Genomic DNA, 23581 nt, shown 5'->3' on the forward strand with positions numbered 1-23581 from the left:
TCCTCGATCGTCATGATCGGGCGGTTCTTTCAGGTATTATTTTATACTTTTTCGGGCCCGAGAGACACAACTTTACGAAAAAGGACATTCCTGGAGTTTCCTTTTCTGCTGTCTTTTCAAACTCTCTAAACATGAAAAGATGCCGAGTTCTTCCTTTGTCAGACTCGTTAAAACTTGATGACATCGGATTTTTTCACACCACAAGCATATGCTATCCCCATCAAGCTTGTTAAAAATAACTAGGGTACTCGCCAGAAATGGCGGGGGGGAAAAGAATTTTTTTGAACCATAATTATTACCGTGACGGCAGTATGTCGCTCTTGAACATGGCACTTTTCTGCTTTCGTGTCCAGGGTGGGGATATCTCATCTCATATCTTTCACTTGCTTCCATGGACTTGGGTACCTTATTTGACCTCTCATCCACTCATTGCCTCGTCATCATGACCTTTGATACATCGATGTCAAATACTACCGATTCCATTGATGTGCCGCCGATATGTTCAAGAGAAGTTGACCTCTGCAAAGAAACAACCTCCCTCTGATAGTTCGCACAATCTTGATTCACAATGTTATCTCTCTGTCTCGTGTCGATGATGTGGGAAACATTATGGCCCACCTTCGATCAAGGTCACTTCCTGTCGACTTCAACTCATTATCCAAGAAGTTGATCTAGAGATTCCTTTTCGGTGCCTTGGAGCCTGCATGCCTCAATGGCAGGTTCTTCGTGTGTCGACGTGAGGTTTTCATCATGGCCTCCGGTCGAATGATTCTAGGGTGTTCGACTTCAGATCATTAATTCACACGTCGTAGATTGTACCTATAGTACCTTGAGGGCCATTGTCATTATTGGTGGTACCTCTCACGTCTGTTAACAGTTTCCACTATTGACTGGTAATCAGACGAAGTTCATGCATGTTCGACTTCAGCTCATATATTCACATGCTTGAACTTGTACTCTTGTTCGGGTCGAGATGGAGCGCAAGACCCTGGATTGTGTCTGTTGTAATCCAGGCGTGATTCTTGATTATTGACTCATTCACTGGATGGCTGCGACCATACCTGAGTCAATTCATTGATCCTAACCAGATGGTTGCGTCCATACTATGGATCTAGATTATTTATGTACTCTCTTATGGATGGCTGCGACCATACCAAGTACATCATGTAATTGAACTATCAGTCATGTCTCTTAACACAGATCCTCGGCGGCAGCTCTATATATGTGTTCTTGTGTGTCTTGTAAATCATTTCACCCCTCTCCACCTCTCGGACCTCATGCTTTAAGGGGCATCTGTTACACAGTAATTTGTCACCATCCATGTTACTCCTCTTGTCGTACTTTGGAGGACTCATCCCAGGAGTTATAAGAAGTAACAAAGTCTAAAAACACTTGCATTATTTTCCCCTGAGTATGTACTTCATGTTCCCTGAAGACACCTTCTACAGATTATCCCTGAAAAGCACTCTTTTTCCATTGGCGCAGGTCCACAGTATCTTACCCGCGCCAATCATGGAGATCCTCAAAAGAGGGCGCGACCATTGGCACTCTGTCTTAGAGCAACAGTGCCAACCAAGTTTGGTCATGCTTTTTTCCTTAACGCACGCCCGACTGTTGTTTCCTTCATTACATGGAGCTTTTTGAGGATAAAAAATCAGTCTTATGTCGAGTTCTATCCTATCTCCATCTTTAATGGCTTTTGGGGATAATGTTAATCCACAATAGGTGTCCCGGTTCATCGTATCCTCCTCCCTTCTTCATCTATATAAGCTTGTCCTTATGCATTTGACAAGCTAGTCATGGAGTGCTAGTTGTTGAGTTCTTGAGTTCTTGGAGGAATGCTAGTTATGATTATCATGAGTGATAATGAAGCATAGAGAGGTTATGCTACCGGAGAGGAGATACATTGCAAGACACATATAGTTGCTCGCCCAGCCAGAGGAGAGGTTCAACGTCAGAACCTTGGTTGTAACTTTTCCTGTCTATTATTAATTAATGAGCGACTGCTATTATAGTTCCAATCTCATTGTCTATTATAGTGATGTGTGATTTACTTCCTTTCTGACTGAAATATAGTTGTGCCTCGGTGGATTTTATGCTGGTATCTGTTTCTTCCTTTGCATGTGCAGGTGTCCGTTTATAATTTGCTGGAGCGAGGGAGCGGGAATATCAACTTTGCTTCAACTACAGCGTTGGATTCCAGGTTGGTCTTCTTAATCCACCTTTGATGCATAACTAGGAACTTGCGTGGCAACGTGGTTTGATTGTGGCTAGTTCTGTTTTAGGCTAGTGGGATCACCTCTGTCCGCAGAGGGGATTTACCTATCCAACAGTATGGACGCTACAAAAGGGATTGTCCTAAAATTAAGAAGGACAACAACAAGAGAAAAAGGGAAGAAGCTCATGTAACTCAAGAAGTGAAAGAAGATGACAAGAAGCAAAAGAAGGAGAAGTCGTAACAAGTTTACCGTAGGTGAACCTGCGGTAGGATCATTGATAGCAGGGGTTTTCTTTTTTGGTTCGGGTTGGTTGGGTTTTGATTGCAATGTGGGACTTTGTGGTGCATCTATAGGGGAGCCGGTTAGGTGTTTGGCGGGAACATTGTTGGTTGCTTGTCTCGAGATAACTATGATTGTTTTTTCGTGTGTGCTTGCAAGCCATGCTTGTGCTTGTCCCACCCATCCTTTGTTTTTCTTCCCCCCAATGTGTTTCTGCAGGGGGTGCGGAAGCTTGTTTCTTGGGAGCCCTTCCAACGATCTATTCAGACGGGCATGGTTGCTGCAGAGTTGAGGTGCTCGGTAAATACGATGGATAAATTTGGACTCATTTGTAGCGGCGGTACTCGGTCTTTTGTTCGTTGGAAGGCATGGACCAAGGGTGTGGGCTTCCATAGTTGGTTCTCTCGAAAAGGCTGCAACGGTTGATGTGTTGCTTGGGTGAGCGTTTTCGCTGGTGGTTGGGTTGAGGGAGTGGTTGCACGCGCGCCTGGTAGCTCAAACCTTCCGTGAGGAGAAATTGTCGGGGTGCGGTCAAGTATGGGATGGATGAAGAGTGGTTCAACCCATTGGGCTGGCCACCCTAGTCCCTCTCGACCATTCCTCGACATGCCCTCGTGGAAGGGTTGGGTTTCGAGGTAATGAAAAACCCATCCCTCGGTTTGAGCTCCATCGAGATCGCAATTTTCCCCGCCGACAGGCATGAGGGTGGCAATCTTATCTCGTGCCTTTGCTGTCAAGGGAATTCCTCATCCTCTCGTGACCCACTCCCCTTCTGAGGGAAAAAGAAGTAGCGGGTCGTGTCTTTGTTCCTCCCTTTGGATTGTTGGTTTTTTGTGGGACTTGTGTCATTTCTTTGTTTCATGGTGTGCGCTTTGCGAAGGTCCCTCTCTCTAGTGGCCTTGCACCATCGATGTATTTGTGGCCCGCGGCTTTCTCCAGCGTTGAGCGTCGACCCGTGACAACTCCTCTTTGGAGTTTGATTATTTGACCCCCGTTGACTCTCTCGCTGGAAAGGTTGTTGGGTGTTTTGTACACAGAGGGGTGCAAGAGCGGGGTGGGTTTGTGTTATTGGCGACGGTCTATTTTTCGTTTGAAGCCTTGTGCCGCTGGGTTGGGGGGTTGTGTGCCTCTCAGTGACGTGCTCCAGACACTGGTCTCATCGTGGCCCTTGTCTTTCGGGCGGGTCGTTTGGGCGGGTCATTCAGGCGGGTCGTTCAGGTGGGTCATTTGAGGGCGCCCGTGTGCACTCGTTCGGGCGGGTTGTTCAGGCGAGGGCGTGCCCGGGCGAACGAGCCCGTATCAAAAAATGCTAAGTTGTGACCCGAGGTTGGCTTTGTGCACATTCGTGCAGCTCGTTTTCCCAGCTCTCCCTTGTCAGTTCATTTCGGTTGTTCAGGCGGGTCGTTTGACGGAGCCAGTGTGAACTCGTTTGGGCGGGTCGTTCGGGCGAGGGCACGCCTGGGTAAACGAGCCCATACCAAAAATGCTAAGTTGTGACCCGAGGTTGGATTTGTGCACGTTCGTGCAGCTCATTTTCCCGGCTCTCCCTTGTCGGTTCGTTTCGGTCGTTCGGGTGGGTCATTTGAGGGCGCCCGTGTGAACTCATTCGGGCGAGCGAGGGTGGCACCGGGCGAACGAGCCCGTATCAAAAATGCTAAGTTGTGACCCGAGGTTGGCTTTGTGCACGTTCGTTCAGCTCATTTGTCGGGCTCTCCCTTGTTGCTTCGTTTCGGTCGTTCAGGCGGGTCGTTTGAGGGCACCCGTCTGAACTCGTTCGGGCGGGTCATTCGGGCGGGTCGTTTGAGGGCTCACGTGTGAACTCGTATGGGCGAGTCGTTTAAGGGTGCCCGTGTGAACTCGTTCGGGAAGGTCATTTGGGCGGGTCGTTTGAGGGTGCCTGTGTGAACTCATTCGGGCTGGTCGTTCGGCCGAGGGCGCTCCCGGGCGAATGAGCCCGTATAAAAAAAGCTAAGTTGTGACCTGAGGTTGGCTTTGTGCACGTTCATGCAACTCATTTTCCCAGCTCTCCCTTGTCGGTTTGTTTCGGTCATTCGAGCAGGTCGTTTGAGGGCACCCGTGTGAACTCGTTCGGGCGGGTCTTTTGAGGGCGTCCATGTGAACTCGTTCGGGCAGGTCGTTTGGGCGAGGGCACGCCCGGGCGAACGAGCCCGTATCAAAAATGCTAAGTTATGACCCAAGGTTGGCTTTGTCCACATTCGTTCAACTCGTTTGTCGGGCTCTGCCTTGTTGCCTCGTTTCGATTGTTCAGTCGGGTCGTTTGAGGGAGCCCGTGTGAACTCGTTCGGGCGGGTTGTTCGGGTGGGTTGTTTGAGGGCGCCCATGTGAACTCGTTCGGGCGGGTCGTTCGGGTGAGGGCACGCCCGGGCGAACGAGCCCGTATAAAAAATGCTAAGTTGTGACCCAAGGTTGGCTTTGTGCACGTTCATGCAACTCGTTTGCCCGGCTCTGCCTTGTCAGTTCGTTTCGGTCGTTCGGGCGGGTCATTTGAGGGCGCCCGTGTGAACTCGTTTGGGTGGGTCGTTCGGGCGGGTCGTTTGAGGGCACTAGTGTGAACTCGTTCAGGCGGGTCGTTCGAGGGCGCCCGTGTGAACTCGTTCGGACAGGTCATTCGGGCAAGGGCGCACCCAGGCGAACGAGCCCGTATCAAAAATGCTAAGTTGTGACCCGAGGTTGGCTTTGTGAACGTTCGTGCAGCTCATTTGCCCAACTCTCCCTTGTTGGTTCGTTTCGGTCCTTCGGGCGAGTCGTTTGAGGCGTGAACTCGTTCGAGCAAGGGCACGCCCGGGCGAACGAGCCCATATCAAAAATGCTAAGTTGTGACCCGAGGTTGGCTTTGTGCACGTTCGTTCAGCTCATTTGCCAGGCTCTCCCTTGTTGCTTCGTTTCGGTCATTCGGGCGGGTCGTTTGAGGGCACCCATGTGAACTCGTTCGGGTGGGTCGTTTGAGGGCACCCGTGTGAACTCCTTCGGGCGGGTCGTTTGAGGGTGCCCGTGTGCACTCGTTCAGGCGGGTCGTTCTGGTGAGGCCCCTCCCAGGCGAACGAGCCCATATCAAAAATGCTAAGTTGTGACCCGAGGTTGGCTTTGTGCATGTTCGTGCAGCGTGTTTGCACGGATCTCCATGTCGGTTTGTTTCGGTCGTTCGGGCGGGTCGTTTGAGGGTGCCTGTGAACTCGTTCGGATGGGTCGTTCAGGCGAGGGCGCTTCCGGGCGAACGAGCCCGTACCAATAATGCTAAGTTGTGACCTGAGGTTGGCTTTGTGCACGTTCGTGTAGCTCGTTTGCCCAGCTCTCCCTTGTCAGTTCGTTTCGGTCGTTCATGGGGGTCGTTTGAGGGCACCCCTGTGAACTCATTCGGGAGAGGGCGCACCCGTGCGAACGAGCGCTTATAAAAAATGTTAAGTTGTGACCCGAGGTTGGCTTTGTGCATGTTTGTTCAGCTCGTTTGCCGGCTCTCCCTTGGTGCTTCGTTTTGGTCGTTCGGGCAGGTCGTTTGAGGGCGCCCGTGTGAACTCGTTCGGGCGGGTCGCTCGGGCGGGTTGTTCAGGCGGGTCATTTGAGGGATCCCATGTGCACTTGTTCCGGTGGGTCGTTTGGGCGACGGGGCACTCGGGCGAACGAGCCCGTATGAAAAATACTAAGTTGTGACCCGAGGTTGGCTTTGTGCATGTTCGTGCAGCTCATTTGCCCGGCTCTCCCTTGTCGGTTCGTTTCGGTCATTCGGGCGGGTCGTTTGAGGGTGCCCATGTGAACTCGTTCGGGTGAGGGCACGCCCGGGCGAACTAGCCCATATCAAAAATGCTAAGTTGTTACCCGAGGTTGGCTTTGTGCACATTCGTGCAGCTCGTTTGCCCGGCTCTCCCTTGTCGGTTCGTTTCCGTCGTTCGGGCGGGTCGTTTGAGGGCACCCGTGTGAACTCATTTGGGCGAGGGCACAGCCGAGCAAACGAGCCCGTATCAAAAATGCTAAGTTGTGACCCGAGCTTGACTTTGTGCACGTTCGTTCAGCTCGTTTGTCGGGCTCTCCCTTGTTGCTTCGTTTCGGTCGTTCGGGTGGGTCGTTTGAGGGCACCCGTGTGAACTCGTTCGTGCGGGTCGTTTGAGGGCGCCCGTGTTAAATCGTTTGGGCGGGTCGTTTGAGGTCGCACGTGTGAACTCGTTCGGGCGGGTCGTTTGAGGGTGCCCGTGTGAACTCGTTCGGGCGGGTCGTTCGGGCGAGGGCGCGCCCGGGAGAACAAGCCCATATCAAAAATGCTAAGTTGTGACCCGAGGTTGGCTTTGTGCATGTTCGTGCAGCTCGTTTGTCCGGCTCTCCCTTGTTGCTTCGTTTCGGTCATTCGGGTGGGTCGTTTGAGGGCGCCCGTGTGAACTCGTTCGGGTGGGTTGTTTGAGGGCATCTGTGTGAACTCGTTCGGGCGGGTTGTTCAGGCGAGGGTGCGCTCGGGCGAACGAGCCCGTATCAAAAATGCTAAGTTGTGACCCGAGGTTGGCTTTGTGCACGTTCGTGCAGCTCGTTTGCCCAGCTCTCCCTTGTTGGTTCGTTTCGGTCGTTCGGGCGGGTCGTTTGAGGGCGCCCATGTGAACTCATTCGGGCGAGTCGTTTGAGGGCGCCCATGTGAACTCGTTTGGGCGGGTCGTTCAGGCGGGTCGTTTGAGGGCGCCGTGTGAACTCGTTCGGGCGGGTTGTTTGGGCGAGGGCATGCCCGGGCGAACGAGCCCGTATCAAAAATGCTAAGTTGTGACCCGAGGTTGGCTTTGTGCACGTTCGTGCAGCTCGTTTTCCCGACTCTCCCTTGTCGGTTCGTTTCGGTCGTTCGGGCGGGTCGTTTGAGGGTGCCCGTGTGAACTCATTCGAGCGGGTTGTTCGGGCGAGGGCGCGCCCAGGCGAACGAGCCCGTTTAAAAAATGCTAATTTGTGACCCAAGGTTGTTTGTACACGTTCGTGCAGCTCATTTGCCCGGCTCTCCCTTGTCGGTTCGTTTCGGTTGTTCGGGCAGGTTGTTTGAGGGCGCCTGTGTGAACTCGTTCAGGCGACTCATTCCGGCGAGGGCGCGCCTGGGTGAATGAGCCCGTACCGAAAATGCTAAGTTGTGACCCGAGGTTGGCTTTGTGCACGTTCGTGCAGCTTGTTTGCCCTGCTCTCCCTTGTCAGTTTGTTTCGGTCGTTCGGGCGGGTCGTCTGAGGGTGCCCGTGTGAACTCGTTCGGGCGAGTCGTTCGAGCGAGTGCATGCCCAGGCGAACTAGCTTGTATCAAAAATGCTAAGTTGTCACACGAGGTTGGCTTTGTGCACGTTCGTGCAGCTCGTTTGCCCGACTCTTCCTTGTCGGTTCATTTCGGTCGTTCGGGCAGGTCGTTTAGGGCGTCTGTGTGAACTCGTTTGGGCGGGTCGTTCGGGCGAGGGCGCACCCGAGCGAATGATACCGTACCAAAAATGCTAAGTTGTGACTCGAGGTTGGCTTTGTGCACGTTTGTGCAGCTCGTTTGCCCGGCTCTCCCTTGTCGGTTCATTTCAGTCGTTCGGGCGAGTCATTTGAGGGCGCCCGTGTGAACTCGTTCGGGCGGGTCATTCAGGGCGAGGGCGCGCCCGGGCGAATGAGCCTGTATCAAAAATGCTAAGTTGTGACCCGAGGTTGGCTTTGTGCACGTTCGTTCAGCTCGTTTTTCAGGCTCTCCCTTGTTGCTTCATTTCGGTCGTTCGGGCGGGTCGTTTGAGGGCGCCCATGTGAACTCGTTCGGGCAGGTCGTTTGAGGGCGCCCGTGTGAACTCGTTCGGGCGGGTCGTTCGGGCGGGTCATTTGAGGGCGCCCTTGTGAACTCGTTTGGGCGGGTCGTTTGAGGGCGCCCATGTGAACTCGTTCGGGCGAGGGCGCTCCCGAGCGAATGATCCCATATAAAAAATGCTAGGTTGTGACCCGAGGTTGGCTTTTTGCACGTTCATGGAGCTCGTTTGCCCAGGTCTCCCTTGTCGGTTCGTTTCGGTTGTTCGGGTGGGTCGTTTGAGGGTGCCCGTGTGAACTCATTTGGGTGGGTCGTTCGGGTGAGGGCGCGCCCGGGCGAACGAGCCTGTATCAAAAATGCTAAGTTGTGACCCGAGGTTGGCTTTGTACACGTTCGTTTAGCTCGTTTGCCGGTCTCCCGCTTGTTGCTTCATTTCGGTCGTTCGCGCGGGTTGTTTGAGAGCGCTCGCGTGAACTCGTTCGGGCAGGTCGTTTGAGGGTGCCCGTGTGAACTCGTTCGACCGGGTCGTTTGAGGGTGCCCGTGTGAACTCGTTTGGGCGGGTCGTTCGGGCGAGGGCGATCCCGGGCAAACGAGCCCGTATCAAAAATGCTAAGTTGTGACCCGAGGTTGGCTTTGTGCACGTTTGTGCAGCTCATTTGCCCAGCTCTCCCTTGTCGGTTCGTTTGCGTAGTTCGGGTAGGTCGTTTGAGGGCGCCCTTGTGAACTCATTTGGGAGGGTCGTTCGGGCGAGGGCACGCCAGGGTGAACGAGCCCATATCAAAAATGCTAAGTTGTTACCGAGGTTGGCTTTGTGCACATTCGTTAAGCTCGTTTGCTTGGCTCTCCCTTGTTGCTTCGTTTCGGTCGTTCAGGCAGGTCGCTTGAGGGCGCCCGTGTGAACTCGTTCGGGCGAGTCATTTGAGGGTGCCCATGTGAACTTGTTCGGGCGAGTCATTCGGCGGTTCTTTTGAGGGCGCCTGTGTGCACTCGTTCGGGCAGTTCATTCGGGCGAGGGTGCACCCGGGCGAATGAGCCCGTATAAAAAATGCTAAGTTGTGTCCCGAGGTTGGCTTTGTGCATGTTCGTGCAGCTCGTTTGCCCGGATCTCCCTTGTCGGTTCATTTCGGTCGTTTGGGCGGGTCGTTTGAGAGGGCCTGTGTGAACTCGTTCGGGCAGGTCGTTCAGGCGAGGGTGCACCCGGGCGAACAAGACCATACCAAAAATGCTAAGTTGTGACCCAAGGTTGGCTTTGTGCACGTTTGCCCGGCTCTCCCTTGTCGGTTCATTTTGGTCGTTCGTGCGAGGGCGCACCTGGGCGAATGAGCCCGTATCAAAAATGCTAAGTTGTGACCCGAGGTTGGCTTTGTGCACGTTCGTTCAGCTCATTTTTCGGGCTCTCCCTTGTTGCTTCGTTTCGGTCGTTCGGGCGGGTCGTTTGAGGGCGCCCTTGTGAACTCGTTCGGGCGGGTCGTTCGGGCGGTTCGTTTGAGGGCGCCCGTGTGAACTCGTTCGGGCGGGTCGTTCGGGCAGGTTGTTTGGGCGGGTCATTTGAGGGCGCCTGTGTGAAATCGTTTGGCCGGGTCGTTCGGTCAAGGGCGCTCCTAGGCGAACGAGCCCGTATCAAAAATGCTAAGTTGTGACCCAAGGTTGGCTTTGTGCACGTTCGTGTAGCTCGTTTGCATGGCTCTCCCTTGTCGATTCGTTACGGTCGTTCTGGCGGGTCGTTTGAGGGCACCCGTGTGAACTCGTTTTGGCGGCTCGTTCAGGCGAGGGCGCACCCGGGCGAATGAGCCCGTATCAAAAATGTTAAGTTGTCACCCGAGGTTAGCTTTGTGCACATTCGTTCAGCTCGTTTGCTGGGTTCTCTCTTGTTGCTTCGTTCCGGTTGTTCGGGTGGGTCATTTGAGGGCGCCCGTGTGAACTCTTTCAGGCGGGTCATTCGGTCGGGTCGTTTGAGGGCGCCCGTGTGAACTCGTTCGGGCGGGTCGTTTGGCGAGGGCACGCCTGGGCGAACGAGCCCGTATAAAAAATGCTAAGTTGTGCCCCGAGGTTGGCTTTGTGCACGTTCGTGCAGCTCGTTTCCCCGGCTCTCCCTTGTCGGTTCGTTTCGGTCGTTCGGGCAAGGTCACGGCTAGGCGAACGAGCCGGTATAAAAAATTCTAAGTTGTGACCCGAGGTTGGCTTTGTGCGGCTCGTTTTCCCGGCTCTCCCTTCTTGGTTCGTTTCGATCGTTCGGGCAGGTCATTTGAGGGCGCCCATGTGAACTCATTCGGGCGGGTTGTTCGGGCGAGGGCGCACCCAAGCGAACGAGCCCGTACCAAAAATGCTAAGTTGTGACCCGAGGTTGGCTTTGTTCATGTTTGTGCAGCTTGTTTTCCCGGCTCTCCCTTATCGGTTCATTTCGGTCGTTCGGGCGGGTGGTCTAAGGGCGCTCATGTGAACTCGTTCGGGCGGGTCGTTCGGGCGAGTGCGCGCCCGGGCGAACTAGTCCGTATAAAAAATTCTAAGTTATGACCCGAGGTTGGCTTTGTGCACATTCGTGTAGCTCGTTTTCCCGGCTCTCCCTTGTCGCTTTGTTTCGTTTGTTCGGGCGCCCATGTAAAATCGTTCGGGCGGGTCGTTTAAGGGCGTCCGTGTGAACACATTCGGGTGGGTCGTTCGGGTGAGGGTGCGCTAGGGTGAACGAGCCCGTATCAAAAATGCGAAGTTGTGACCAGAGGTTGGTTTTGTGCACGTTCGTGCAACTCGTTTACCCCGCTCTCCCTTGTCGGTTCGTTTCGGTCGTTTGGGCGGGTCGTTTGAGGGTGCCCGTGTGAACTCGTTCGGGCACGTCGTTCGGGCGAGGGCGCGCCTGGGCGAATGAACCTGTATCAAAAATTCTAAGTTGTGACCCGAGGTTGGCTTCATGCAGGTTCATGCAGCTCGTTTGCCTGGCTCTCCCTTGTCGGTTTGTTTCGGTCGTTCGGGCGCCCATGCAAAATCGTTCGGGTGGGTCGTTTGAGGGCGCCCATGTGAACTCATTCGGGCGGGTCATTCGGGCAAGGGCGCGCCCGGGCGAACGAGCCCGTATAAAAAATGCTAAGTTGTGACCCGAGGTTGGCTTTGTGCACGTTTGTGCAGCTCGTTTTCCTGGCTCTCCCTTGTCGTTTCGTTTCGATCGTTCAGGCGGGTCGTTTGAGGGCGCCCGTGTGAACTCGTTCAAGCACGTCGTTCGGCCAAGGGCGCGGCTGGGCAAATGAGCTCGTATCAAAAATGCTAAGTTGTGACCCGAGGTTGGCTTTGTGTAGGTTCGTGTAGCTCGTTTGCCCGACTCTCCCTTGTCGATTCGTTTCGGTCGTTCGGGCGCCCATGCAAAAGCGTTCGGGCCGGTCATTTGAGGGTGCCCGTGTGAACTCGTTCGGGCGGGTCGTTTAGGGGAGCGAGCGCCCAGGCGAACGAGCCCATATAAAAAATGCTAAGTTGTGACCTGAGGTTGGCTTTGTGCACGTTCGTGTAGCTCGTTTGCCGGCTCTCCCTTGTCGCTTCGTTTGGGTCGTTCGGGCATGTCGTCTGAGGGCACCCGTTTGAACTCGTTTGGGCGGGTCATTCGAGCGAGGGCGCGCCCGGGCGAACAAGCCCGTATCAAAAATTCTAAATTGTGACCCGAGGTTAGCTTTGTGCACATTCGTGCAGCTCGTTTTGCCGGCTCTCCCTTATCGCTTCGTTTCAGTCGTTCGGGCACCCATGCAAAATCATTTGGGTGGGTCGTTTGAGGGCGTCCGTGTGAACTCGTTCAGGCGAGGGCGCGCCCGGGTGAATGAGCCCGTATCGAAAATGCTAAGTTGTGACCCGAGGTTGGCTTTGTGCTCATTTGTGTAGCTCGTTTTCCCGGCTCTCCCTTGTCGCTTTGTTTCGGTTGTACAAGCGCCCATGCAAATTCTTTTGGGCGAGGTCGCAGACGGGCCAACGAGCCCATATAAAAAATGCTAAGTTGTGACCCGAGGTTGGCTTTGTTCATTTTCGTGCTGTTCGTTTGTCCAGCTCTCCCTTGTCGCTTCGTTTCGGTCGTGCGGGGGCCCATGAAAATTCCAGATGATCCTAGCGACAGGTTTTGTTTCCATGTGAAAGCTGGGTTGGTGATCGAGTTGTGTTTTCGCGTTTGCCTGAACGACGACCTTGGGTCGTTTGTAGGGTTGCCCATTTCCATCTTCTCTCCATCCCCACTCGGTAGCGCATGAGCGGTAATGTTGGCCATGTTCGTCTTGGGAGGCATATGTGAACAATTCCCCTTCTGCTTTCCAAGTCCTTGGAGCTGTATCGGCTGTTGGGGTGTGGCTCCCTTGCTTGTCCTGGTCCCCTTCGCTCCCCTCTCGATGATACCAGCGACAGGTTTTGTTTCTGTGTGAAAGGTGGGTTGGTAATTGAGTTGTTTTTTCGCGTTTGCCTGAATGATGGCCTTGGGTCGTTTGTAGGGTGGCCGATTTTCATCTTCTCTCCATCCCCACTCTGTAGTGCATGAGCGGTAATGTTGCCCATGCTCATCCCAGGAGGCATGTGTGAACAATTCCCCTTCTGCTTTCCAAATTCTTGGAGTTGTATGGGCTATTGTGGTGTGGCTCCCTTACTCGTCCTGGTCTTCGTTGTGCCCCTCTAGATGATACTAGCGACAAGTTTTCTTTCCGTGTGAAAGGTGGGTTGGTAATTGAGTTGTGTTTTCGTGTGTGCCTGAAGGATGGCCTTGGGTCATTTGTAGGGTTGCCGATTTTCGTCTTCTTTCCATCCCCACTTGGTAGCACATGAGCGGTAATGTTGGCCACGCTCGTCTTGGGAGGCATATGTGAATAATTCCCCTTGTGCTCTCCAAGTTCTTGGAGCTGTATGGGCAGGTGTGGTGTGGCTCCCTAGCTCGTCCTGGTCCCCGCATGCCCCTTCAGATGATACCAGTGACAGGTTTTCTTTCCGTGTGACAGGTGGGTGGGTAGTCGAGTTGTGTTTTTTGGTTTGCCTGAATGATGGCCTTGGGTCATTTGTAGGGCTACCGATTTTCATCTTCTCTCCATCCCCACTCGGTAGCGCAAGAGTGGTAATGTTAGCCATGCTCGTCCTGGGAGGCATATGTGAACAATTCCCCTTCCGCTCTCCAAGTTTTTGGAGCTGTATGGGCTGTTGTGGTGTGGCTCCCTGGCTCGTCGTGGTCCCCACGTGAACCTCCAGATGATACCAGCAACAGGTTTTCTTTCCGTGTGAAAGGTGGGTTGGTAATCAAATTGTGTTTTTGGGTTTGCCTGAATGATGGCTTTGGGTCGTTTGTAGTGCGACCGATTTTCATCTTCTCTCCATCCCCACTTGGTAGCGCATGAGCGGTAATGTTGGCCATGCTCATCTTGGGAGGCATATGTGAACAATTCCCCTTCCGCTCTCCAAGTTCTTGGAGCTGTATGGGCTGTTGTGGTGTGGCTCCTTGGCTTGTCTTGGTCCCCGCGTGCCCCTCCAGATCATACCAGCGACAAGTTTTCTTTTCGTGTGAAAGGTGGGTTGGTAATCGTGTTGTGTTTTCGGGTTTGCTTGAACAATGGCCTTGGGTCATTTGTAGGGTGGCCAATTTTCATCTTCTCTCCATCTCCACTCGGAAGCGCATGAGCGGTAATGTTGGCCAGGCTCAGCCTGGGAGGCATATGTGAACAATTCCCCTTCCGCTCTCCAAGTTCTTGGAGCTGTATGGGCTATTGTGGTGTGGCTCCCTGGCTCGTCCTGGTCCCCAAGTGCCCCTCTAGATGATACCAGCGACAGGTTTTCTTTCCGTGTTAAAGGGTGTTTGGTAATCGAGTTGTGTTTTCGCGTTTGCCTGAATGATGGCCTTGGGTCGTTTGTAGGGCGGCCGATTTTCATCTTCTCTCCATCCCCACTCGGTAGCACATGAGCGGTAATGTTGGCCATGCTCATCCTAGGAGGCATATGTGAACAATTCCCCTTCCGCTCTCCAAGTCCTTGGAGCTATATGGGTTGTTGTGTTGTGGTGTGGCTCCCTGGCTTGTCCTGGTCCCCCTCGTGCCCCTCCAGATGATACCAGTGACAGGTTTTCTTTCAGTGTGAAAGGTGGGTTGGTAATCGAGTTGTGTTTTTGCGTTTTCCTGAACGATGGCCTTGGGTCATTTGTAGGGTGGCTGATTTTCATCTTCTCTCCATCCCCACTCGGTAGCGCATGAGTGGTAATGTTTCCCATGCTCGTCCTAGGAGGCATATGTGGACAATTGCTCTCTAAGTTCTTGGAGCTGTAGGGGTTGTTGTGGTTTGGCTCCCTAGTTCATCTTGGTCCCCTTGTGCCCCTCCAGATGATAGCAGCGACAGGTTTTCTTTCCATGTGAAATGTGGGTTGGTAATTGAGTTGCGTTTTTGGGTTTGCCTAAAGGATGGCCTTGGGTCGTTTGGAGGGTGTCCGATTTTCATCATCTCTCCATCCCCACCCGGTAGCGCATGAGCGGTAATGTTGGCCATGCTCATCCTAGGAGGCATATGTGAACAATTCCCCTTCTGCTCTCTAAGTTCTCGGTGCTATATGGGTCATTGTGGTGTGGCTTCTTGGCTCGTCCTGGTCCCCCTCGTGCCCCTCCAGAAGATATCGGGGACAGGTTTTCTTTCCGTGTGAAAGGTGGGTTGGTAATCGAGTTGCTTTTTGGGTTTTCCCGAACGATGGCCTTGGGTCATTTGTAGGGTTGTTGATTTTCGTCTTCTCTCCATCCCCACTCGGTAGCACATGAGCAGCAATGTGGGCCATGCTCATCCCCGTCCCTCTTTCCCATCCCAACGATAAGAATGTTGAAAGTTTTCTTGGTGCTCCTTTGGGCCTTCGTTGCTGCGGTCCCAGATGGAAGCCCAAAAACTCTATCGTTGCCTATGTCGCTATCGTGCCCCTTGATTGTTGCGAATAGAGAATTTTGATTGGGTTGGGTAGCCATTTGTGGCTCCGTTGAGATTGGCTCCTCATTATATTGTTCACCTCCTCCCTATTTGGTGTGGAGGGTTTTTCTTTTCGTGTGAAAGGTGGGTTGGTAATTGAGTTGGTTTTTCGGGTTTGCCTCAAGAATGGCCTTGGGTCGTTTGTAGGTTGTCTGATTTTCATCTTCTCTCCATACCTACTCTGTAGCGCATGAGCGGTAATGTTGGCCATGCTTGTCCCGGGAGGCATATGTGAACAATTCCCCTTCTGCTCCAAGTGTTGGGAGTTGTATGGGTTGTTGTGGTGTGGCTCCTTGTGATGGCTAGCCTCTTCATTTTTTCGGCTGTTTATGGTGCCGGTGTGTTGTGCTTGTACTATTTCTGTGTTGGCATTGTTGATTGAGATGCATACACTTAAGAGGGAAGTGGAATGGTTTTGGTTGTAAACCACCTACCCTCCTTCTTGCTTGCTTTTTCCGTCGAGTGATGTGAGGTGTTGTTCTCCTTACTATAAAGTCAATGGTTGGCATTCCTTTCAAAGTGCACATCGTTCGTGGTTGCATTGGCTCTGAGGTTTTGATAGATGTGTTGGCCCATATGTTTGATCGAGGGGTCGGCTTTTCCCTTGCATCTTGCGTGCGTGGCAGGCTTTTGCGGCTAGAAATGTTAAGTCACAATGTTTATGGGCATTTGTTGTTTGAATTGTGCATGCACTCCTGGTCCAATGGGGAGGACGCTTGCTATGTCGATGGTGGGGGCTATTTGGAAGAAGGATTTCAAGGGGGAATGCTTCGACCTCCCTCCTTTACGTGGAAGTGGCTGTAGGGGAAAAGTATTCATCGTCAAGTCGGTAAAGCTGTGGGAAATCTCCTAGGTTGCCTGTATGTAGGGTGCGGGGGGTGCGGGGCTGCTAGATCCCTCCTCCTAGTTGTCCACCGTTTCTGTTGTCGCGGGTGGACTCCTAGGTAGCCTCAGTGCGTGGCGTGGAGGGTCGGGGGCACATTTCTAAGAGAGGTTGTGGGCTCGGTTGGTCTTATTTTTTTGTTTCCTTCTGTTTCCATTGGATTGAGGCTGCCATAGGCGATCATGCGATCGAGGTCCATCGTTGCTGCTGTCCGGGTGGACTCCTAGGTGGTCTCTCTGCGGGGAGGGAAGGGTTGGGGGGCACTTGTTGTTTCAATTGTGTATGCACTCATGGTCTAATGGGGAGGAGGCTTGCTACATCGATGGTGGGGGATATTTGGAAGAAGGATTTCAAGGTGGAATGCTTCGACCTCCCTCCTTTCCGTGGAGGTGGCCGTAGGGGAAAATTATTCATCATCCGGTCGATAAAGCTGTGGGAAATCTCCTAGGATGCCTGTACGTAGGGTGCATGGGGTGCGGAGCTACCCGATCCCTCCTCCTATTCGGAGATGTTTTCTTGTATTGTGTAGCGACCCTCTTGATTTGCATTTACTTCCTTCCTTTGCCTTGGCATCATGGTTGCCACAGGCGGTCAAGTGATCGAGGTCCACCGTTTCTGCTAGCGCGGGTGGACTCCTAGGTGGCCTCGATGCATGATGTGGAGGGTCGGGGGGCATTTCAAAGAGAGGTTGTGGGCTCGGTTGGTCTTGTTGTTTTTTTTCCTTCCATTTCCTTTGCATTGAAGTTGTCGCAGGTGATCATGCGATCGAGGTCCATCGTTGCTACTGTCCGGGTGGACCCCTAGGTGGCCTCCTTGCGGGGAGGGTTGGGGGGCACTTGTTTTTTCAATTGTGTATGTGCTCGTGGTCTAATGGGGAGGAGGCTTGCTACTATAGTCATCGATGGTGGGGGCTATCTGGAAGAAGGATTTCGAGGTGGAACGCTTCGACCTCCCTCCTTTGTGTGGAGGTGGCTGTAGGGGAAAATTATTCATCATTTGGTCGGTAAAGCTGTGGGAAATCCCCTAGGTTTCCTGTACGTAGGGTGTGTGGGGTGCGGAGCTACCCGATCCCTCCTCTTCCTGTTCGGATATGTGTTCCTGTATTGTGTAGCGACCCTCTTGATTTTCATTTACTTCCTTCCTTTTCCTTCGCATCGTGGTCGCCGTAGGCGGTCAAGTGATCGAGGTCCACCATTGCTGCTGTCGCGGGTGGACTCCTAGGTGGCCTCGGTGCGTGGCGTGGAGGGTCAGGGGGCATTTCTAAGAGAGGTTGTGGGCTCGGTTGGTCTTGTTTTATTTCCTTCCATTTCCTCTCTGCATTGAGGCTGCCACAGGCGATCACACGATCAAGGTCCATCGTTGCTGCTGTCCGGGTGGACTCCTAGGTGGCCCCTGTGCGGGGAGGGGTGGGTTGGGGGGAATTTCTGAGGGAGGTTGCGGGCTCTGTTTGTCTTGTGTGATTTCCTTCCCTTGCCTTTGTGTTGAGGCTTCCGCAGGCGATCATCCGATCGAGGTCCACTGTTGCTGCTGTCCAAGTGGACTCCTAAGTGGCATCGGTGTGGGTGCAGGGAGGTTTGCATGGCCTCTCTATGATAGAATTTGTGTGGTCGGTCGTCCTCTTTTTATTTTCCTTCCTTTTCCTTCACATCGAGGCTGCCACAGGTGGTCGGGAGATCGAGGTCCATTGTTGCTGCTGTCTGGGTGGATTCCTGGGTGGCCTCGGTGTGGGGCGGGGAGGGTTGTGGCTCATTTATAATATAGAGGTTGCGTGGTTGGTTGTTCTCCATTTGTTTCCTTCGCATCGAGGCTGCTGCAGGCGATCGGGTGATCGAAGTCCAACGTTGCTGCTGTCCGGGTGGACTCCTAGGTGCCCTCGGTGTGGGGCGTGGAGGCCTTTGGAGTCATTTCTAAGGGACTTGGTGAGTGATCGCTCATTTTCTTGTTGGTTGGGCCGTGGCTGCAAACTCTGCAGTGGCCTTGGTGCATTGTGGCTCGGCAGGTCTGCCCTTTTGTTCGCCATGTCCTTGGCATGTTGTGTGTGCTTCCTTCTTGGGATGCAAGAGGTGCAAGGCATAAAAGTTTTACATGATATTTTGACGTCTCTTTGACTTGATGGGTGTTCAGGATGGCTCTTGGTAAGAAAGCGCCCAACATGCCCTTTGAAGCAGGAGGGTGCTACCTGGTTGATCCTTCCAGTAGTCATATGCTTGTGTCAAAGATTAAGCCATGCATGTCTAAGTATGAACTAATTCAGATTGTGAAACTGCGGATGGCTCATTAAATCAGTTGTAGTTTTTTTGATGGTACCATAATAATCGGATAACCATAGTAATTCTAGAGCTAATACGTGCACCAAGTCCTGACTCTTTGGAAGGGATGCCTTTTTTAGATAAAAGGTTGGTGCGGGCTTTCCCGCTTCTCCGGTGAATCATGATAACTCGATGGATCGCACAGCCCTTGTGCTGGTGATGCTTCATTCAAATTTCTACCCTATCAACTTTCGATGGTAGGATAGAGGTGTACCGTGGTGGTGATGGGTGACGGAGAATTAGGGTTCGATTCTGGAGAGGGAGCCTGAGAAACGGCTACCACATCCAAGGAAGGCAGCAGGCGCGCAAATTACCCAATACTGATATGGGGAGGTAGTGACAATAAATAACAATACTGGGCTCATCGAGTCTGGTAATTGGAATGAGTACAATCTAAATCCCTTACGAGGATCCATTGGAGGGCAAGTCTAGTGCCAGCAGCCGCGGTAATTCCAGCTCCAATAGCGTATATTTAAGTTGTTGCAGTTAAAAAGCTCGTAGTTGGATCTTGGGTCGTAAGGGTCGGTCCGCCTACTCGGTGTGCACCCTCCCTTCTGCCCTTTTGTCGGCGGCATGCTCCTGGCCTTAATTGGCTAGGTTGCGGTTCCGACACTGTTACTTTGAAAAAATTACATTGCTCAAAGCAAGCTTATGCTCTGAATACATTAGCATGGAATAACATGATAGGAGTCTGGTCCTATTGTGTTGGCCTTCGGGACCGGAGTAATGATTAATAGGGACTGTCAGGGGCATTCGTATTTCATTGTCAGAGGTGAAATTCTTGGATTTATGAAAGATGGACCACTGCGAAAGCATTTGCCAAGGATGTTTTCATTAATCAAGAACGAAAGTTGGGGGCTCGAAGACGATCAGATACCGTCCTAGTCTCAACCATAAACGATGCCGACCAGGGATCGACGGATGTTGCTCTAAGGACTCTGCCAGCACCTTCTAAGAAATCAGAGTGTTTGGATTCCAGGAGGAGTATGGTCGCAAGGCTGAAGCTTAAAGGACTTGACGGAAGGGCACCACCAGGAGTGGAGCCTGCGGCTTAATTTGACTCAACACGGGGAAACTTACCAGGTCCAGACATAGTAAGGATTGACAGATTGAGAGCTCTTTCTTGATTCTATGGGTGGTGGTGCATGGTCGTTCTTAGTTGGTGGAGTGATTTGTCTAGTTAATTCTGATAATGAACAAGACCTAAGCCTGCTAACTAGCTACGCGGAGGTTCCCCTTCGCGGCTAGCTTCTTAGAGGGACTATGGCCATTTAGGCCATGGAAGTTTGAGGCAATAACAGGTCTGTGATGCCCTTAGATGTTCTGGGCCACACGCACGCTACACTGATGCAACCAATGAGTTTTTATTCCTGGTTCGAGAGGATCAGGAAATCTTCTCAAATTGCATCATGATGGGGATAGACCATTGCAATTATTGGTCTTCAACGAGGAATTCCTAGTAAGCGCATGTCATCAACTCGTGTTGACTACGTCCTTGCCCTTTGTACACACCGCCCATCGATCCTACCGATTGAATGATCCCGTGAAGTGTTCGGATTGCGTCGACGATGGTGGTTCGCCGTCGTCGACATTGTGAGAAGTTCATTGAACCTTATCATTTTTTAGAGGAAGGAGAAGTCGTAGCAAAGTTACCGTAGGTGAACCTGCGGTAGGATCATTGATAGCAGGGGTTTTATTTTTTGGTTCGGGTTGGTTGGGTTTCGATTGCAATGTGGGACTTTGTGGTGCATCTCTAGGGGAGCGGGTTTGGTGTTTGGCGGGAACATTGTTGGTTGCTTGTCTCAAGGTAACACTTGTTTTTTCGTGTGTGCTTGCAAGCCATGCTTGTGCTTGTCCCACCCATCCTTTGTTTTTCTTACCCCCAATGTGTTTTTGCAGGGGGTCTGGAAGCTTGTTTCTTGGGAGCCCTTCCGACGATCTATTCGGCCAGGCATGGTTGCTGCAAAGTTGAGGTGCTCGGTAAATACGATGGATAAATTTGGACTCATTCATAGCGGCAGTGCTCGGTCTTTTGTTCGTTGGAAGGCATGGGCCAAGGGTGTGGGCTTCCATAGTTGGTTCTCTCGAAAAGGCAGCGGCGGTTGATGTGTTGCTTGGGTGAGATTTTTCTCTGGTGGTTGGTTCGAGGGAGTGGTTGCACGCGCGCCTGGTAGCTCAAACCTTCCCGTGAGGCGAGATTGTCGGGGTGCGGTCAAGTATGGGATTAATGAAGAGCGGTTCAACCCGTTGGGCTGGCCACCCTAGTCCCTCTCGACCGTTCCTCGACATTCCCTCGCGGAAGGGTTGGGTGTCGAGGTAATGAAAAACCCATCCCTCGGTCTGAGCTCCATCGAGATCGCAATTTTCCCCGCCGACCGGCATGAGGGTGGCAATCTTATCTCGTGCCTCTGTCGTCGAGGGAATTCCTTGTCCTCTCGTGACCCACTCCCCTTCTAAGGGAAAAAGAAGTAGCGGGTTGTGTCTTTGTTCCTCCCTTTGGATTGTGGGTTTTTTGTGGGACTTGCGTCATTTCTTTGTTTCATGGTGTGCACTTTGCAAAGGTCCCTCTCTCTAGTGGCCTTGCACCATCGATGTATTTGTGGCCTGTGGCTTTCTCCAGCGTTGAGCGTTGGCCCGTGACACCTCCTCTTTGGAGTTTGATTATTTGACCCCCGTTGACTCTCTCGCTGGAAAGGTTGTTGGGTGTTCTTACACGGAGGGGTGCAAGAGCGGGGTGGGTTTGTGTTATTGGCGGCAGTCTATTTTTCGTTTGAAGCCTTGTGCCGTTGGGTTGGGGGCCTGTGTGCCTCTCAGTGATGTGCTCCAGACACTGGTCTCATTGTGGCCCTTGTCTTTTCTATTGGTCAGTTTAAGGTTTTGATTTATTTGCTTGGTTGTTTGCTATATGTTGTAAAGATGGAAAGGGTGTTGTGCTGAATGCGTGTGGGAGGGTGTGAAGAGGTGGGACGCTTTTTTGATTGGGTGCCTTGTTTGATTTCTTTTTGGTTAGTGGACATCTACTCAGTGTGCTGTTGAGCTTCTCTCTTTTATTTGGATCTTTGTTTCTTTGGTGTTGTTTTCTTCCCTTCTTCCTTTTGCCCCTAGCTTTATGGAGGAGAGGTGGGATTGTTGTGGATTGGTGTTTGGGAGGGACGAAAAGCAGTGCGAGTTCCCAGGGTGGCCACCCTAGTCCTTCTCAATTGCCGTCCCCTCCATTTCCCCCCTTTTTCCGAAGCCGTGGGGTTTGGGAAGCTTGTTCTCTGTTTGAGCCTCCCCTTGTGAGTCGGTAGCCACGTTTGATATCTCTTGCTTTCCTGTTGTTTTCTTCCCTTCTTGCTTTTGGCCCCTTGGCTTTACAAAGAAAAGGTGGGATTGTTGTGGATTGGTGTTCAAGAAGGACGAAAAGTAGTGCGAGTTCCGAGGGTGGCCAGCCTAGTCCTTCTCGATCTCCATACCCTGCAGTTCCCCCCCTTTTTGCGAAGGCACGGGGGTGGGGAAGCTTGTTCTCTGTTTGAGCCTCCCCCTGTGAGCTGGTGGACGCGTTTGATATCTCTCTTTCTTTCATGTTGTTTTCTTCCCTTCTTCCTTTCGGCCCCTAGCTTTACGAAGAAAAGGTGGGATTGTTGTGGATTGGTGTTCGGGAAGGACGAAAAGCAGTGCGAGTTCCCAGGGTGGCCACCCTAGTCCTTCTCGATCACTGTCCCCTACAGTTCCCCCCTTTTTGCAAAGGCACGGTGTTGGGGAAGCTTGTTCTCTATTTGAAGCCTCCCCTTGTGAGCCAGTAGCCACGATTGATATATCCCTTTCTCTCTTGTTGTTTTCTTCCCTTCTTCCTCGTGGCCCCTAGCGTTACAGAGAAAAGGTGGGATTGTTATGGATTGGTGTTCCGAGGGTGGCAACCCTAGTCCTTCTTGATCGTCATCCCCTTCAGTTCCCCGCTTTTGCCAAAGGCACGGGGCTTTCGGAGGCTTGTGCCTTGTTTGTGCTTTGTTTTCTACCCTTTTCTTCCTTTCGGTCCCTAACTCTACGGAGAAAAGGGGGAATCGTTGTGGGCAGGTGTCAGGGAAGGGCTAAAAGCAGTGCGAGCTCCAGGGTGGCCACCCTAGTCCTTCTCGATCGCTGTTCCACGCATTTCCCCCCTTTTTGTGAGGGTGTGGGGCTGGGGGAGATTGTCCTCTGTTCGAGCCTCCCCCTGTGAGGGGGTTAGACACCTTTGTTTCTCTTTTTCTCCTGCATTTTTCCTCCTTTTGCCCCTTGGCCTTACATTTGTTGTTGGGGGGTGCCCCTATTCAGTTTTGTGGCCGATTTTTCGGTAATACACGTGGAAATGACTCTCGGCAACAGATATCTCGACTCTTGTTACGATGAAGAACGTAGCGAAATGCGATGCTTAGTGTGAATTGCAGAATCCCATGAATCATCAAGTTTTCGAATGCAATTTGCGCCCGAGGCCTCGGTCGAGGGCACGTCTGTCTGGGCGTCGCATCCCATTCAAACGCACTCCCTGCAATATTCTAGGGAGTAGCGGAGCTGGTCGTCCGTGCCCCGTGCAATGCGGTTGGCTGAAATACCTCAAGCGATGTTTCGTGGCGTGCGTCGGCGAGTGGTGATCTTGTCCCCTTGGATGGGCAATCGACGTTAGCAGATGCAGGCTTTGTGTGGCATCGCTCGAACTTGCTTTGCTCTCTCTTGTCCTCCCATGGGATAGGGTGGATTTAGCTCCAACTTTGTGACCCCAGCTCAGGTGAGAACACCCGCTGAGTTTAAGCATATAATTAAGCGGAGGAAAAGAAACTTACAAGGATTCCCCTAGTAGCGGCGAGCGAACCGGGAAGAGCCCAACATGAAAATAGGGCGGCGGCGCTGCCTGAATTGTAGTCTGTAGAAGTGTCCTCAGTGGTGGACCTCATCCAAGTCCCTTGGAAGGGGGTGCCTAAGAGGGTGACAGCCCCGTCGGCCGGGACCCTGCCGCATCACGAGGCGTTGCCGGCGAGTCGGGTTGTTTGGGAATGCAGCCCTAATTGGGTGGTAAATTTCGTCCAAGGCTAAATACGGGCGAGAGACTGATAGTGAACAAGTACCGCGAGGGAAAGATGAAAAGGACGTTGAAAAGAGAGTTAAAGAGTGTTTGAAATTGCTGGGAGGGAAGCGGATGGAGGTTGTCGATGCGTCTCGGTCGGATGCGGAACAGCTCAGGCTGGTCCGCCGCTCTAC

At 52.5% G+C, this 23581-nt stretch overlaps 3 non-coding genes across 3 annotated transcripts in view; all 3 read left to right on the forward strand.

The window, feature by feature from the left end:
• Window positions 1-18234: 18234 nt before the first annotated feature.
• On the forward strand, window positions 18235-20048 carry LOC149168323 (18S ribosomal RNA). Its single transcript, XR_016259961.1, has one exon. It is a non-coding gene; the product is annotated as an 18S ribosomal RNA (ribosomal RNA).
• Window positions 20049-22696: 2648 nt separating this feature from the next.
• LOC149168324 (5.8S ribosomal RNA) lies at window positions 22697-22850 on the forward strand. Its single transcript, XR_016259960.1, has one exon. It is a non-coding gene; the product is annotated as a 5.8S ribosomal RNA (ribosomal RNA).
• A 247-nt stretch (window positions 22851-23097) lies between these two features.
• The window catches only part of LOC149168325 (25S ribosomal RNA), a 3330-nt gene continuing 2846 nt past the window's right edge, over window positions 23098-23581 (forward strand). The window contains exon 1 of the ribosomal RNA XR_016259978.1: window positions 23098-23581. This exon is cut by the window's right edge and continues 2846 nt beyond it. This is a non-coding gene — a ribosomal RNA (25S ribosomal RNA).

The sequence above is a fragment of the Pinus tabuliformis genome, chromosome 4_2 (genome assembly GCF_031772625.1).
Source record: "Pinus tabuliformis cultivar Carrire ecotype Pingquan chromosome 4_2, CPIR1, whole genome shotgun sequence".
Taxonomy (NCBI): Eukaryota; Viridiplantae; Streptophyta; class Pinopsida; order Pinales; family Pinaceae; genus Pinus; species Pinus tabuliformis.